Source organism: Rana temporaria, chromosome 4, assembly GCF_905171775.1.
Source record: "Rana temporaria chromosome 4, aRanTem1.1, whole genome shotgun sequence".
Taxonomy (NCBI): domain Eukaryota; kingdom Metazoa; phylum Chordata; class Amphibia; order Anura; family Ranidae; genus Rana; species Rana temporaria.
This window is the reverse complement of record NC_053492.1, coordinates 384483549-384501811: the sequence shown is the minus strand read 5'-3', so window position 1 is coordinate 384501811 and position 18263 is coordinate 384483549. Positions and strand designations below refer to the sequence as shown.

At 43.3% G+C, this 18263-nt stretch overlaps 1 protein-coding gene and 1 long non-coding RNA gene across 2 annotated transcripts in view; one reads left to right on the top strand and one right to left on the bottom strand.

Moving 5' to 3' along the window:
- KIF26B (kinesin family member 26B) overlaps positions 1–18263 on the top strand; it is a 472460-nt gene that overhangs the window by 79281 nt on the left and 374916 nt on the right. The window lies entirely within an intron of this gene.
- On the bottom strand, positions 1465–16652 carry LOC120937664. Its single transcript, XR_005748741.1, has 3 exons — positions 16640–16652; positions 8726–8728; positions 1465–1787 (listed from the first exon to the last, which is right to left on the bottom strand). It is a non-coding gene; the product is annotated as an uncharacterized LOC120937664 (long non-coding RNA).

The following is an 18263-nucleotide window of genomic DNA, read 5'->3' as shown; positions in this document are numbered from 1 at the left end:
ACAGATTACAATCCCCTGGACAAAAACAAGCATTTAACCCTTTTGCTGCGGGGAGGGGGGGGGGGGCACACTGTAAGGGTAATTTGGATTTTCTTTGAGTTTAGCTTGAATTAATTGATAACTGGATTAATTGGGTATGCATACCTGCCAGATGCTCAGCTTTAACAATCACACAGAACAGGCTGTTTATAAGACGGGATTCATTAGACACACACACAGTATTTCAGCATATTTAGAAAGCACCAGTAAAAATGCTGTTGTCAGCTTAACAGAATAGCATGACCGAATATTGCAGCAATGGCATTATTGTGTTCGCCGTCTGTGGCAGGTTACAAACTGAAAAGCAGTGACTCTCGAAAGCAGTCAATTTTAATAGTCTACATAATTTAACGTGAACCTTATAAATAATGGACTATATTTTTCTTGGTAATACAGAATTAGGTACAAGTCTGGGCTTTGTCAGTCAACACATGAGTAGGTTGAAGTTGAGCGCTGTCAGTCACCTGACCACATTAAAGTTGAAAAGGAAAAACACATGCCCAGGTAACAATGTTCAATAAGAGCAAAAGCACTTTGAAGATAGGAAGTGTGGAAGTGGTTTTCTTTTCATGCCGAGTTCTTTAAAGCAGCTTGTTCCTGCAGGACCAGCAGTATATGTGCCTCCGCTGATAGAAAGATTTTCTTGAATTTTGCCTCGTTCCAGGCTTTGATTAACTTTTTAAGTTGCAGCCAAAAAAGAATGTTTACCCAAATAATTATTCCTTGACTTCCTTATCTATTGTGGCAGATTACTAAGGAAAGAATACACTCCTTAACAATAGCGCTTGCTAGAGAGGAGCCTTTGTACATGGGTTGGTTCCCGGTACTGGTGATATCAAGAGTAATGCCGCGTACACATGATCGGAATTTCCGATTGAATAAAATCCGATGGAATTTTCCGTCGTAATTCCAATAAAGATGACTTCCATCATTCTTGCATACACACTGTCAGGCCTCGTACACACGACTGTTTTCCTCGACAGAATCCATCAAGAAACTTGGTGGCAGAGCTTTTTTGCCGAGGAAAACGGTCGTGTGTATGTTTTTCATCGAGAAAACTGTCGTGGAACTCGATGAGAAAAAAAGAGAACAAGTTCTCTTTTTCCTCGACGGGAGTCTCAATTTCCTCGTCGTGTTCCTCGTCGGGCTGGTTTTCGACGAGAAACACGCTCGTGTGTATGCTTAGAAACCCGCGCATGCTCAGAATAAAGTATGAGACAGGAGCGCACCTTCGGGAAAAGTAGCATTTGTAATGGAGATAGCACATAGGAATTTCCGATGGGGCCCACACACATGATCGGAATTTCCATCAGACTTTTTTCATCGGAAATTCCGATTGTGTGTACGTGGCATAAGCTGATTTCAGCTACTCCATGTTCCTATAGCTGTCAAAGGATGACGAGTTTTAAAATAAACAAGAAATGCTGATAGAAAATCTTGACTTTTATTACAGCTATCAAAAAGCGTGCTTGTTTCGACATGGTAGGGATTGGGTGGTGTAACAAACAGATCAAATATCATTTTAAAATACACAGAGAAACCGTATCAACTTATACGCAGCACCACCATCAAAAAGCAAAATGGAAATTATTGCAGCTTACCAATCCTTAGATGTGTTTATTTTTTATTTCGATGTCAAATGACAAGTGGGATTCTTTGGATCTGAAGGAAAGATGTGCAAATGAAATCTCCCTCCTTTCTTCCTTGATAAATGGAGACCAAATGTTTGCCTCGTTGTAGGTGATCCTCTGGCTGTTTTCATGTTATGTGCCAAAATTAAGGCCAGATTCATGACTGGAACCTGTAGGCATGGAAACCTTTGATGTCCACAGCATCACACTAGTGCCAGGATCATCTCTTTAACCCACAATTTATTGTTTTACTGGTCCTAACCTGGCCATCAAAATTATGAGACTATAGCCTCGTACACACAACCAGTTTTCTCGGCAAGAAAGCTGCTGGGAGAGCTTTCTCCTCGAAAAAACTTTTGGGAATCCCGACGAGAAAAATAGTGAACCTGCTCTCTATTTTCTTGTCAGGATTCTCAGCAGAGTGTTTCCTGCCGAGAAAACCATTCGTCAGTATGCTTACCTGTCCCCAGGTAAACCCGTGTATGCTCGATGAGACTTTGACTATTTTCATGAGCCCAAAAAAGTGAACATACCCCAGAGGTCAAAATAACTATGATAACCGGTAATCTGCTGATCTGCAAGATAGTCCTGCATCGAGATACTGCTCCATTTGGACATTTATAATAGGGGGTTCTACTGTCTCTATCCCACGCTGGGAATTATATAGGTAACCGAGAGAGGAAAGTCTTGTAGCACCAACTGGCATTGCCACTCTTGGGAGTGACTTATCACCAGCAGGAAGAAGAAGGTTCTGATTCCCCAATGTAGATCTATAGTGAGACCTCATTTATGTGTCCAGTTCTGGAGATCTCACTTACAGAAAGATATTGATAAGATACAACAAGTCCAGAGACGGGTAACAAAAATGGTGAAAGGTCAGGGGAATAAAACATATCGAAAGCGACTTTAGGAACTTAATATGTAATGTCTGTAGGAAAGAAGGGAAAGGGGAGACATGATTGAAACCTTTAAATACATCAAAGGGGTGAATAAGGTTCAGGAGGGCATTTTTTTCCATATGAACCCAAAATCAAGAACACGGGACATGACATCAAACTAACTTGATGGAAGCTCAAAACTAATTTTAGAAAGTATTATTTTACTGAAAGGGTAGTTGATGCTTGGAATAAACTTCCAGACAGTCAACAGTAAATGGCTTCAAACATGCTTGGGACAAACAGATCTATACTCAGACAAAAAGCCACTCGATTGTTATCCCAGAGGAGCAGGAGGGGACATCCCCCTCCTGCCGCCTTCCGCCGCTCTGACCGAGCCTCCCATCCCACCAGGAGACCCGCTCCTCGATCCACCTCTTCCGGCGTCTAGACAGAGACTGGCATGAAGCCGGAAACGGCTTTGTTCCAGTCTCCTGAATGTAAACACGGAAGCAACGTCACAACGTCACTTCCGGTTTACTCGGCTGCCAATGTCGCCGGTTTTAAAAAAAATGAGAGTATTCAGAATCGCTGTTTTCGGCGATCTGAATACTTTGAAGTGGAAAGGAGGGATTGGGGGTCTTTTAGATCCCCAATCTCTTCATAAAGAGTACCTGTCACCACCTATTACTGTTACAAGGAATGTTTACATTCCTTGTGACAGCAATAAAAGTGATAAAAAAAAAAAAAAATATATATATATATATATATATATATATATAAAAAAACACAATGTAAAAAATGTAAAACAAATAAGAAAAAAAAAAAAACTTTAACACGCCCCCATCCCCACAAGCTAGTGCAGCAAAGAAAACACATACGGAAGTCGCTCCCCAAATCACACATGTGAGGTATCGCCGCGATCGTCAGAGCGAGAGCAATAATTCTAGCACTAGACCTCCTCTGTAACTCTAACCTGGTAACCATTTTTTTTTTTTAAAGCATCGCCTATTGAGATTATTAGGTACCGTTGTTTTTTTGCAATTCCACGAGTGTGAGCAGTTTTAAAGTGTGACATGTTTGGTATATATTTACTCGCCGTAACATCCTCTTCCACGTTATACAAACAAATTGGGCTAACTTTACTGTTTCAGTTTTTTTTTAATTCATGAAAGTGCCTTTCTCCCCAAAAAAGTTACATTTAAAAGACCGCTGCACAAATACCGTGTGACATAAAATGTTGCAACAGTCGCCATTTTATTCTCTAGATTCTCTGCTAAAAATATATATATATATAATGTTTGGGGGTGATGATTTTTCTATTAACAAATTTGAAAAAATTCAAGACTAATCAGCATGAGAATGTTAAACAATATCTCTGAGCAGGAATAATAGTGGGCAGAATGTCTATTTCAATTTATGAGAAACGTAATTGAATCTACGCACATTACCTGAACAAAACCAACTTTTAGACTTCTGGTTACATGTGTTTCCCCTATATATCCTACAAAGGCAAAGAAATAAGAATGGGAAATACATTTGAGTGTGTGTGAGTGTGTCCGCAGGACAGTCTTTCATGTTGTTACCAGGCGATAATATAGTGCATCTCAAGCATCTGATAGGAAGTCAGTAATTATATGAATGGCTGTGAGGTGAGAGACTTGCTTACAAAGGAAGGCCCTTGGAGTGTGATAATGAGAGGGCTTTTGGAAGCACAGTAGCCTTGAATTCTTAAAAGGAAAAGATAAGAAGTGTCGGCCTGAAGCTCACACTCCAAAGGTTTTTTTTTAGGGTCTTTTCATTTTAATACAACTGTGAGATTGCCTATCATAACCTCTTCTGCGGCTCCAAGAGAAACATCTAGGGCAGTCCATACATTGACCTGTTTTTTTTGTTCAATCAGCAGATTGAAATTTTTTTTTATTAAAATAAAGATCAGATTCCCCCCATCCACACACTCAATGTGACGGGGGATCCATCCCACTGTGGTATTGTATTTTGACAGCAGGGAGCCTTCCCCACCGTCAGAATGCAATGATCAGTTTTGCCGGTGTTCTGCCGAGATGTGTCCCCCTGGCGGATAATGTCCGCCCTGGACTGCGCAGGCGCAGCGCCCTAGCAAACGGAGATGGCAAAAATTGCCAAACATGAAGAGCAGGGAATCAGCTGCAGTTTGCACCTGCGCAATGGACAGGACATTGTGAGAGACGTTGCCGCACGCTCCCGATGCTTGCTCCACTCTGCAAGGGGCGGGTGTATTAATATTATAATGTGTAAGGGGCGGATAGCTGCAGCAAGGGGCGGATGGCTGCAGCAAGGGGCAGATCTATTTTTAGGGTGGTTTTATCAAGAAACTACATGTGTTTGTTGGCCATGTTTAAACAAATGAAGGGCGAAGAGGCCATATTTTAAATTGATGGACATAGACACTGCAAAACCCGCCCTTCATTTGTTTAAACATGCCCCGCAATGACGTGTAGTTTCAACCGTAATAATACATCCGCCCCTTGCTGTAGCCATCCGCCCTATACACGATAAAATAGTAATACACATCCGCCCCTTGCTGTAGGCATCCTCCTCTTACATGATAAAATAGTAATACACATCCGCCCCTTGCTGTAGGCATCCGCCCCTTACACGATAAAATAGTAATACACATCCGCCCCTTGCTGTACGCATCTGCCCCTTACACGATAAAATAGTAATACACATCCGCCCCTTGCAGAGTGGAGCGAGCATCGGGATTGTGCAGCGTGTGTTGGTCATTGCGCATGCGCCGTGTAAAGATGAGTCATCTTCGGGTATTTTCGGAGGTCCGTTGTGCTCTGTACTGCACAAGTGTGGTGCCTTCACAGTACAGACCGGGCATTATCCGCCGGGGGACAATTCTCGGCAGGACATCGGCTAAAGCTGGCATCACTAATTATTTGGGAAAAACCAAACAGACTTGTTGTACACAAGTCAATTGATAGATTGAATTGTGTACAACCAGCCAGCCCATACATGGATCGAAATTTGTCTGGTTTCTGCTGGACCAACTGAATTTTGATGAAAGTATGGCTGGCTTAAAGTGTTACTAAACCCACAACAGTAAAATCAGCCTGTATATGCAGTAAAGCATGCTTGTTGTACTCACTGTGGAACCTAGGTGTAATCCATAGTCAAACCACTATACCCGTTCCTGGACAGCATAGAGGTGGAATCCATAGTCAAACCACTATACCCGTTCCTGGACAGAATAGAGGTGGAATCCATAGTCAAACCACTATACCCGTTCCTGGACAGCATAGAGGTGGAATCCATAGCCAGACCACTATACCCGTTCCTGGACAGCATAGAGGTGGAATCCATAGTCAAACCACTATACCCGTTCCTGGACAGCATAGAGGTGGAATCCATAGTCAAACCACTATACCCGTTCCTGGAGAGCATAGAGGTGGAATCCATAGTCAGACTACTATACCCGTTCCTGGACAGCATAGAGGTGGAATCCATAGTCAAACCACTATACCCGTTCCTGGAGAGCATAGAGGTGGAATCCATAGTCAGACCACTATACCCGTTCCTGGACAGCATAGAGGTGGAATCCATAGTCAAACCACTATACCCGTTCCTGGACAGCATAGAGGTGGAATCCATAGTCAGACCACTATACCCGTTCCTGGACAGCATAGAGGTGGAATCCATAGTCAAACCACTATACCTGTTCCTGGACAGCATAGAGGTGGAATCCATAGCCAGACCACTATACCCGTTCCTGGACAGCATAGAGGTGGAATCCATAGCCAGACCACTATACCCGTTCCTGGACAGCATAGAGGTGGAATCCATAGCCAGACCACTATACCCGTTCCTGGACAGCATAGAGGTGGAATCCATAGCCAGACCACTATACCCATTCCTGGATAGCATAGAGGTGGAATCCATAGTCAGACCACTATACCCGTTCCTGGACAGCATAGAGGTGGAATCCATAGCCAGACCACTATACCCGTTCCTGGACAGCATAGAGGTGGAATCCATAGCCAGACCACTATACCCGTTCCTGGACAGCATAGAGGTGGAATCCATAGCCAGACCACTATACCCGTTCCTGGATAGCATAGAGGTGGAATCCATAGCCAGGCCACTATACCCGTTCCTGGACAGCATAGAGGTGGAATCCATAGCCAGGCCACTATACCCGTTCCTGGACAGCATAGAGGTGGAATCCATAGCCAGACCACTATACCCGTTCCTGGACAGCATAGAGGTGGAATCCATAGCCAGGCCACTATACCCGTTCCTGGACAGCATAGAGGTGGAATCCATAGCCAGACCACTATACCTGTTCCTGAACAACATAGAGGTGGAATCTATAGTCAGACCACTATACCCATTCCTGGACAGCATAGAGGTGGAATCCATAGTCAAACCACTATAAATTTCTACAGTACAAAACGTCGGGCTCATACTAATTACAAAGCTTCAAAAAAAGTGTGCACAACCTCAGCTTTTCTTCCTAATGTATATAACATATCACTTTAGCTTTCACTGTGATGGTAAAGTACTTTATATTTTTGCCCAGAGCCAACATTGATATAAAATAGCTATGGGCCTATTGTGAGTTCCTCTAAGCTGTCTAACAATTCCTCTGTGGTCATTTCATGGTTTTATTAGCTACGCTCAAGTTTCCTAAGTTACATTCACACCTCTAAAGAAAGCAATGCAAGCCACTTGCTGCTCTTCTGTATTACCATGGTGCCTCCCCGACTATGAATTCCACAAATGGGTTTGGGAAGCTATTAAAAGTTACACAGCTTGCAGATGGAGAGATATGGGAAAATGATTGCATGCATGAGGCTATATATTTTTTTTTTGTTCCGTGTGTATCTCCAGTTAACCTTGTAAAAGAAATCTGTTAATTTTAAACATTGAGACGAGGGGGAGATTGACCTTCCATTTTAGTTCATTGAACACGGATTCCCAGCACATATCATTCTGTCTGAAGAAGGCTCACAAATTACTGTGTGCAGCTGATTGGATTAATTATGTGGGAAGCTGCAAAGCTTTGTGTCTGCTAACACTGAAATGAAGCACGTGCGTGTGTGTTCATTTTTTCAGCTTAATTACCTTTTTTAAATTAGTATTAACTACATCATCTAGTCTGGTGATTTGTTTGGTCTGTGATTTTAAAATCCTGAATATCCCAATATATGTTTTATAATTATCAAAGATGTAGCATAGCTAATATTTTAGCTTTCATTTGGACTATAGCCTGGTACACAAGATCGGATTTTCGGCGGAAAAAACGTAGGTGGTTACACCTTTAGGGAGGGGCTATGGAGTAAAATTGAACCTAAAGTGTTACTAAATCCACAACAGTAAAATCAGTCTGTATATGCAGGGGTTAATTCTCTGCATTGTGTAAAAAGGCTGTTTGATCCTGTCTTCTATGATCCTCACCTTTTTCCTCTGTCCCCAATCCATCTCCTGATAGCACAGGGCCTTTGGAGTCACTCTGCACATGCTTAGTTTGGTGTATATTGCTAGAGAGTTTTTTTTTCTCTTGCGAGGGTGCATGTGATCGGCACAGGGCCAATCAGCACTGTCCAGAGAGAGGGACAGGGGTCCTGCAGCCTCATAGGACAGTCAGTGGAGAATGTAAACTCCTTCCACAGGCTTTAACCAGACACTGATAGAAGTCACAAGACTGCTATATACTGCTGATGAGAAAAGGTTTTTAATTGCTTTTTAATGTTCTGTGTACTGTGGGGGACCATATATAGTGAATGCAGGGTCCTGGGTTTAGTAACACTTTAATTAACCCTGTTTGTACTGATTTCATAGTTCTTCATTATCAGCTGTAAACTAGCAAAGGGTAACATTTTTAAAACTGCCCTCCTGCGTTGTTAATGAGACCTATCCCAGTCTGTGTGGAGACAAAAACACTATGGGCCAGATTCACGTACGACTTACGCCGACGTATCTTCTGATACGCTGAGTAAGTTCTAGGATGCACCGTTGTATCTATGCGCCTTATTCTTGAAACAAGATACGCCTGAATTTTGGCTTGATCCGACCGACGTAAGTCTCCTAGGCCGTCGTATCTTGGGTGCATATTTACGCTGGCCGCTAGGGGCGCTTCCATTGATTTACGCGTCGAATATGTAAATGACCTAGATACGCCGATTCACGAACGTACTTGCGCCCGTCGCAGTAAGCAACGCCGTTTATGTAAGGCGTACGTCCGGCGTAAAGTTATCCCACCTAAAGCAGGGGTAAGTCATGTTAGGGTATGGACGTCGGAACAGCCGTCGTATTTTACGTCGTTTACGTAAGTCGTACGTGAATGGGGCTGGGCTTATGTTACGTTCACGTCATACGCATTGAGCCGTCGTATCTTAGGGAGTATATGCAACGTGATTCTGAGCATGCGCCGTTTGTTCGGCCATTCATTTACATGGGGTCACAGTTAATTTTAATACAACACGCCCACTACCTTCCTAATTTGAATTAGGCGGGCTTACGCCGGCCCATTTACGCTACGCCGCCGTAACTTGGGGAGCAAGTGCTTTGTGAATACTGGTCTTGCCTCTCTATGTTACGTCGGCGTAGCGCATATGAGATGCGCTACGCCCGCTCAAAGATACGCCGCTGTACGTGAATCTGGCCCTATGAGACTGTCCAGATCTCTATAGCATCGGCCATGACATCTTCACCTTGGAAACGACTAATAGGTAAGTAATATATATACCGGTATTTATAAGGTATGCTGTGTGAACGAGAACACATAACAAACATATAGTGCCGTTTTCTCAGATTTGACTGCAAGTGGAAATAAGCTTTAAAGTATAGCTACACTTAAACATGATCCATTTGTACTTGTCTGATATGTTGTTACCTCTATTGAAGAGATGTCCTATTTCCAATAATACTGCCTGCAGCCCTCTGAGTACATCTTTTGAAAAATCTGCTCCCGGGAGAAAGATTTCTCATCATCAAGAATTCAGAGCAGGTTCCCAATCTCCAAGCATCATCCTCCAGTGGTGTCAGGATCAGCCTGTTTATGGAAAAGACCACTGCATAATTATGTTTAACCACTTAAGGACCGCCTAACGGCAATATACGTCAGCAGAATGGCACGGCTGGGCACAGGCACGTACCTTAACGTCGCCTTTAAGAGCCCAGCTGTGGGGTCGCGCACACCGCCGCTGGCTCGCTATTGACCCGGTCCGAAGCTCCATGACCGCGCCCGAGGGACCCATGGACCCGATCGCCGCCGGTGTCCCGCGATCGGGTCACAGGAGCTGAAGAACGGGGAGAGGTGTGTGTAAACACACCTTCCCCGTTCTCCTCTGTGGCAGTGACACTGATCGTCTGTTCCCTGATATAGGGAACGACAATCAGTGACGTCACAGCTACGCCCCCCTACAGTAAGAATCACTCCCTTAGGGCACACTTAACCCCTTAGTGCCCCCTAGTGGTTAACCCCTTCACTGCCATTGTCATTTTCACAGTAACCAGTGCATTTTTATAGCACTTTTCGTTGAGAAAATGACAATGGTCCCAAAAATGTGTCAAAAGTGTCCGATGTGTCCGCCATAAGGTCGCAGTCACGAAAAAAAAACAACGCAAATTATTCATTAAAATGCCTTAAAATTATCCCCTATTTTGTAAATTCTATAACTTTTGCGCAAACCAATCGATAAACGCTTATTGCAATTTTTTTACCAAAAATAAGTAGAAGAATACGTATAGGCCTAAACTGAGGAAAAAAAATGGACCAAAAAATGCACCTCCCATGGAAGTGCATTGAAAAAGCAGCAAGAACGCATCGAAAATGCACCTGTGTTGCATTTTTTTATGTGTTTTTTTGAGTCACATGACCTATGAATAACACACCATAAGCAAGGAAAGAGCGTAGCAAAATTGCAGGCGTTTTCAGCAGCCTTTATATGCACTTTTCTTTCTTTCGGCACAATGCTGAAAAAATGATTTTCGGCAGCCGAAATTTCGATGCATCACTAGTTTCAACCCTTCTTCTCTCTATCCAAAAAAACAAACAAAAAACAACTTTGGGCTGTACATATGCATTATGGGCCGTTACCCCGTATACTTTCATTTTTATTAATCAGGTGACACTTTCTGTAATTCTGCTGTCTTTGCAGCTGACTGTAGAAGGTTTGAATTGTAACACTTTGCCTATAGGCCTACAGCTATTTTTGACAAGTGGAACATACGATGTGATACGATGTAATTACAGTATTACTCTCTTCCCTCCTACTGACACTCCCACATCTCCTCCAGCTATTGCTGCAAATAAATACATATACTAATTGCTGAAACATTGGAAAAGAATTCCATTTATGCATGTATTAAAAAAATCTTCATTGGGTAGACATGTAAAGTTCTTTATTTTTCTATTCCACGTAAAAACTTGTTAAATTTCGTTCGGAAATTCCTATTTACAGTCTGAATAAATATTATATATTTATTGTGCTTATCCTGTTTAAAGTATGTCTCCAGGTTCAAATTAACCACTTCAGCCCCGGACCATATTGCTGGTCAATGATCGGGCCACTTTTTGCGATTCGGCACTGCGTTGCCTTAACTGACAATTGCACGGTCGTGCGACGTGGCTCCCAAACAAAATTGGCGTTTTTTTTCCCCACAAATAGAGCTTTCTTTTGGTGGTATTTGATCACCTCTGCGGTTTTTATTTTTTGCGCTATAAACAAAAATAGAGTGACAATTTTGAAAAAAAAAATGAATATTTGACCCTTGTTGACTCAGGGGACCTATCATTGAGGTGAACGGCAAAGAGTGTCTTATGGTGGAGGTCACACGTCTGGTACCAATTTTAAAGGGTTTCTGAACCCATTTGTTAAAGTCTATGCCAGCCCCTCTATTAGAGGCTGGCATAGCACACTGTATTAAGCATTTTTTAAAACGAATGTTGTAAATACCGCTATTTAGCTGTCTTCAGGCCAGTCACATGACTTGCGGCCGCTTTCCAGCTCCAACGGATGGCTTCTGAGGGAGGGGGCATGATCTCCCTCTGACGTCAGCCGGGGAGATCACGTGACCGCTTCTGTCCTTCGCAGAATCCCTTTCTCATAGCTGTAAAGCGGCCGTGAGTCACGTGACCGGCCTGAAGACAGCTAAAAATCTGTATTTACAACACTCTAATAGAGGGGCTGGCAGTGACAATTCTAGGTTTATTTATTTTTTAATAATAGTGGCGGGGGCGTGGCTGAGCGGAGACAGACAGAGAGGGCGCTGACAAGGAGGAAGAAGAGGGTGAGGGGGGAGAGAGGAGAGCGGAGGGGACATCAGCCTATCACTGAGGGAGGCACTTGGACCACGGTGATCAGGGAGGAGCTGCCTTGGTTATCATGGTCTGATTAGAGAGGGCATACAGGAAGTGGTAAGTTTAGAGTTTTTTTTTTTTTTTACAGTTTAGAGGGGGGTAGATTACATAGCACACGCTCTGTTTAATCTGCTTTAAGTGACCAGGATAAAAATCCTTTTTTTTGGGTTAACAAACTCTTTAAGTCTTCATTAGTGCACATTGTCACTTTTTGGAATCCTGGGGCCAGATTCACAAAGAGATACGACGGTGTATCTCCTGATACACCGTCGTATCTCTGACTTAGGCCCGTCGTATCTATGCGACTGATTCATAGAATCAGTTACGCATAGATATGCCTAAGATCCGACAGGTGTAATTGTGTTACACCGTCGGATCTTAACTGCAATTTAAAAATGGCCGCGGGGGGCGTTCTCGCTGATTTACGTTGAGAAATATGTGAGGCGAGATACGCCAATTCACGAACGTACGCGGGCCCGACGCAGTGTTGTTACGACGTTTACGTAGTGGTTTTCCCGGCGTATACTTACCCCTGCTTCTATGAGGCGCAGCCAATGTTAAGTATAGCCGTTGTTCCCGCGTCTATTTTTTTTTTACGTCGTTTGCGTACGCCGATTCTCTAACCCGCTCGTCGCAAGTTACGCTCACGCGGAAACCACTGATGTCCTAGCGACGTCAGTGGGAGCAATGCACGCTGGGAAAAATTGCGGACGGCGCATGCGCATTTAAATCGGCGCGGGGACGCGCTTGATTTAAATAGTACACTCCCCCTAGCCGCAGAATTTGAATTCCGCCGGGGGATTTACGATCCGCCGCCGCAAGTTTGGAGGTAAGTGTTTTGTGAATTACCCACTTGCCTCTCAAACTTGCGGCATCGGATCTTAAATCACATAGATCACGCGGATCTAAAGATCCGCTGATCTATGTGAATCTAGCCCCTGATTTCTATATGAACTTTTTATGATTTTTCCTGTCCAATAACTATATCTTTCATGTATTGATTTATTGAATGAGATGTATTAATTGTGATATTTAGCGCTTCACTATTCTTTGTACTATTATTGCCTGTAATTTTTTTGTAAATTTGCCTTTAGTGTTCAGCAGCTGTTTATATTTTAACAAATTTTTTTATGTTGGTATAATTTTATTACATTAATTCTCATGCAACATCGCTGGATTGAGATGGGGCTTAGGTAAGTACTAGGGGGGCTGAGGGGGCAGCTGCACACAGAAGATTTTCTATCTTAATGCATGGAATGCATTAAGATAAAAAAACTTCTGCCTTTACATACACTTTAAAGTGTTTCATGTTTGTGAACCTAAGGGAATAATTTAGGATAATAATAATTTAGGAGATGATGTTCCTCCACTACGTTTCTTGTCCTTTGAGATGGTCATCTGAAAAGTACACTCCAGTCTGTTTGTAAGGTTAACCATAAATCCTTTTACTTTGAACCATTTATTACCTCTCCACGGTAGACCTTACCATACACACCAGATTTCTTCTAGATATAGATTAGTGAGTAAGTCTATTTATTCTTGGCTGGTCATAGATAATGTGCTCATGTTATCACTTGGCCTGGTGCTGGCAGGATATTAAACTGATAAGAATAGATACGGCACTTGTACTGAAGAAGTGTCATATTTATGTTAGAATTGTATCAGTGTATATTTAGTTTTGTGAAATAGATCGACTCGTGTACAACCAGCCTGCCCATACATGGATCAAAATTTGGCCGGTCCCAGCTTTTGATCTATGAATGGCCAGCTTAAAGCGGAGTTCCGCCCAAAAGTGGAACTTCTGCTTTAAGCACTCCTCATCCCCTTACATGCCACATTTAGCATTTCATTTTTTGGGGGGGGGGGCATGGGTGCTTTGTTTGGAGTGGGACTTCCTGTCCACTTCCTTCTTCCACCTACGAGCCGCCTAGACGACTCCTCCTCTCTACCTAGGCGGCCCTTCCCTCTAGGCAATCTTCTGGGACACGTGACAGGTCCCAGAAGGCCACCTGTTCACTCCAAGTGCGCAGTGCGACTCGTGCATGTGCAGTGCGTGCCTGGCCGTGAAGCCGAAAGCGGTCACGGCCAGGTACCCAGAGTGTTAAAGGAGAGGAGGGGGAGAGGAGCAATGCTCTGAGCGGCCGCATCACTGGACAATGGGACAGTCAAGTGTCTGTTTCCAGTACCATTAGCGGTATCCCCGAGCCAGACTCGGGATCACATCGCAGTATCCAGGCAGAGATTACTTACCTTGTCCCCTGGATCCTGCAATGTCTCCCCACTGTGTGAGCGAGCTGTGTCCTCATTGCTCGATTCACGGTGCCGAGTGCCGCCGAGCTCCGTTCCATGCGACGTTGCGACGCACAGAGGCAGAGATCAGCGCCAAATTCAAAAAAGTAAAAACACACAATACATACAGTATACTGTAATCTTACAGATTACAGTACTGTATGAAATAAATACACACCCCCTTTGTCCCTAGTGGTCTGCATCCAGTTTTATATTATAAATACTGTTCTTTCTGGCTGGAAACTGGAGATTGTCCATAGCAACTAAAAAGTGTCAGTTTATGTCAAAAATGGTTTTAGAGCAGCTAGAAAACAGCGATAATATATTAGAATCACTTGCAGAATTGAGCGATAGCGATTTTTGGGGAAATTCATCATTAAACACTGAAAGTAATGACAGCGACTATTCTGCAACTGAGCAAATTTCAGTGTTTTTGATTTGATTACATTATTGATTAATTAATTTATTATTATTATTATTATTATTATTATTTGTTATAATTATTTATAGTTATTTATTATATTATAATTTATGATTTTGTGTTTCAAACTTTATCATACCCGGGATGTCTACTAGACTCTTGTTTGGACAGATTTAAAGTGGAGGTTCACCCAAAAAATACATTTTTAACATTAGATTGAGGCTAATTACTGGAGGCAGAATCGGGTGTTTTGTTTAAAATCAATGCAGTACTTACCGTTTTAGAGATATATTTTTTCTCCGCCGCTTCCGGGTATGGGCTGCGGGACTGGGCGTTCCTATTTGATTGACAGCCTTCCGACCATCACATACAGCGCGTCACCAGTTTCCGAAAGTAGCCGAACGTCGGCGCAGGCGCCGTATAGAGCCGCACCGACGTTCGGCAACTCGTGACGCGCTGTATGCGATCGTCGGAAGGCTGTCAATCAAATAGGAACGCCCAGTCCCGAAGACCATACCCGGAAGCGGCGGAGAACATCTATCTCTAAAACGGTAAGTACTGTATTGATTTAAAAAAAAAACACCCGATTCTGCCTCCAGTAATTAGCCTCAATCTAATGTTAAATTTTTTTTTTCGGGTGAACCCCCACTTTAAGTGAGTTATTCCTAAGAATTACAGGCCTACAATATAAAACGCCAAATTTCCATGCAAAATAATAGTACCACTTTCAGCACCTAAAATCTGACATAATCATACCGCCAGGGGGGTTAAAAGTCAGCAGCTGCACTGTCTGGAACTCCGCTTTAAGCCCTAAATTTACCTAAAGACTGACGCAAAAATTCAGTATTGTAAATTCTTTTGTTTTATATTGTTACTAACATTTCGTGCCAATTTACCTTTGAAGACTGTTTGAGCTGGCAGTGTTGGTGTCTGCACAGTATGATCTGTCATTCATGGTATTATTGTGTACAAATTTTGTTTTATGCCTTTGTTCAATTATAGTCTCACATATAAGATAAATCTTTCTCTTATCTTTCACTGTTAAAATCTACGAAACTGATTTCTTGCAAATGCTTGTCATTGAATCATTTTCTGGTTGTTTTTTGTAATGAGATTGTAATGTGCAGAACATTATCTTGGATATGTATTCGCATTTGTGCATGCTGTGAGGTTCGGCTATTAAAACCCAGATACAAATATTACATAAAATGTCACTTCCAGCCCATCTGAGGCTTTTCCTTCCTAAATATCTTTTGTGCATCTATCAGAGTTGGGTATTTTGCTTGGACATCCACTGTTGCAAGTACAGGGCATTCACCTGACTTTTGTGTGAATCAGCCCTCCGAATCTCCAGGATAATTAAATATAATATAAATATGATTATTCTTACCTGAATCCTTTGCAGATATTTAAATTTAATATGAACATTTTTGTGCCCAGAGTTCAGCAATAAATCACAAAAGTTATATAAAGCCTATAATACAATTTTCCTTTATGTTTTAATATAGGAGTCTTCCTTTTGTGAATATTTGATGCAAACTTTAGCCCTTGGGTCAGCATAGATGATCATCAAAGCTTGCCAGTTATTTCATGAATATTAAAGGAAATATCTCACGAAAAAAAGCATTGCAGTAGCCGTTGCTGAAATCTCTGTCTGAAAAAAAACTACTTGGCTGCTGTAATGCTGACCTGACCCCTCTTGCTACAATTGTTTTATCAGGGCTTTTTTTCTCAGAGAATAGGCGCTGGTACCCAACCACTCCCTGCCCCCCCCCCCCCCCCCGGGCGGGAAGGGGAGGACTTGAGTGCGCAGCAGCAGAAAATGGTGGGTTTGGCGAAATTGCACTAAGAGTGGGAGGGTCTAAAAAGAGGGCATTAAATACAGGGAGTGTGCATCATACAGAGGGCAGAGTGCCGGGTTCAGGAGTGTGCTATGTACAGAGTGCAGGGTTCAGGAGTGTGCTATGTACAGAGTGCAGGGTTCAGCAATGTGCTACATAAGGAATGCGAGGTTCAGGAGTGTGCTACATACAGAATGTAAGATTCAGCAGTGCCCTGTGTACTAAGTCCAGAATTCAGCGGTGCTCTATGTACAGAGTGCAGGATTCAGGAGTGTGCTGCGTACAGAGTACAGGGAGAGGGCGATCGCTGTGTACAGATTACAGAGTTCAGCAGTGCTCTCTGTGCAGTCTGCAGAGTTTAGGTGTGTCCTGCATAACGATTTCAGGTGTGCGCTGCATACAGAGTGCAGAATTCAGGGGGGTGATGCCTACAGAGTTCAGGTTTGAGCTCCATACCGACTGCAGAATTCAGGTGTGCGCTGTGTACAATGTGCAGATTTCAGGACCGCATAGGACTGGTCCACTTTAAACCAAAATAACATCCCCTCTTTCCCTTAAAGCGGAGTTCCACCCAAAAATGGTACTTACGCTTAAAATAATAGTGACCCCCTGATATGCCACATTTGGCATGCCATTTTTTTGGGGGAGGAGCGGGTAACCAATTTTTAAGGGCACCCAGCTCCCACTTCCTCCTCTGGCTCTGTGGCGCCAGAAGGTAGTTCACTTCTCCCTCCTCCCTCCCTGCAATCTTCTGGGATACGTCACAGGTCCCAGAAGATTACCCCGCCATTCACAGCGCTCTGTGAAGAAACAGCCGGGTGCCTACACTTTGAATGCCGGCGCTGTGGAGAGGAGGAAGAGAGGAGCGGGGGTTCGTACATCCGCACCACTGGACCGTGGGACAGGTGAGTGTCTGATTATTAAAAGTCAGCAGCTACACTTTTTGTAGCTGCTGACTTTCAAATGGGGGGAACTCCGCTTTAAATCACTCCCCTCCCCCAGTACACAGGTCTCCTGTCACCCCTAAATCCCTACCCTTGATAGTACCTACAGCTTGCCTCAATAGGAGAGTGGATAGTGTAGGCATGCACAGGCTCCAAGAGATGCTGCCGCTGCACTAGCATGACTGTGTGCATCCCCCACCCCCTTCTTTGCACTTATAGACATGTGCTGGGGCTGGGAGTGTTCAGCGCAGCCGCCAGGAGAGGAGGGCTGTAACTTGTTGACACAGAAGCTTCTGTGTTTACAAATGACAGTAGTGTGCAGCAAATACAGGGCTGGCGCCGGAGGTGGCTCACAGAGTGCTGCCAAGTCCTGGCTGAAAAAAAGCCCTGCTTTTAATCTAACTATGAACAAATATGTATTTAAAGGGAAAATAACCTTTGGATGCTGTGCCCAAAAGTAGACAGGCAGAGGGAAAATGGCTGATTAGCTGTATTTCTTGTCTCCTGGAAGATGATCTTTTCCCCATTACTGACTTACCATGCCAAGGTTGGCTGATGAGCAGGGCTTTTGCTTCCTCATGCCAGGGCCTCAAGCAAGAATAACAGCACAGTAGTGACATCACCAAATCTCCTTTGAAGATTTGCAGTCAGAGGCAGCAGTGCCTGAGATCTCACACTGCAGATATACAGCTATGAGGCTGTAGGCACGGGAGTACCTAGGTTCCCTCACATACCTGGAGGTGCTCTGCTATTATTAAGCAGGAACACACAAAAATCTTTAACAAAAAACTTTCTATTTTCATTACAGAACTTTTTTTTAGAACCAATTATGTCATCAGGTCTTTGACCGAGAAAGTAAGTAACATAATAG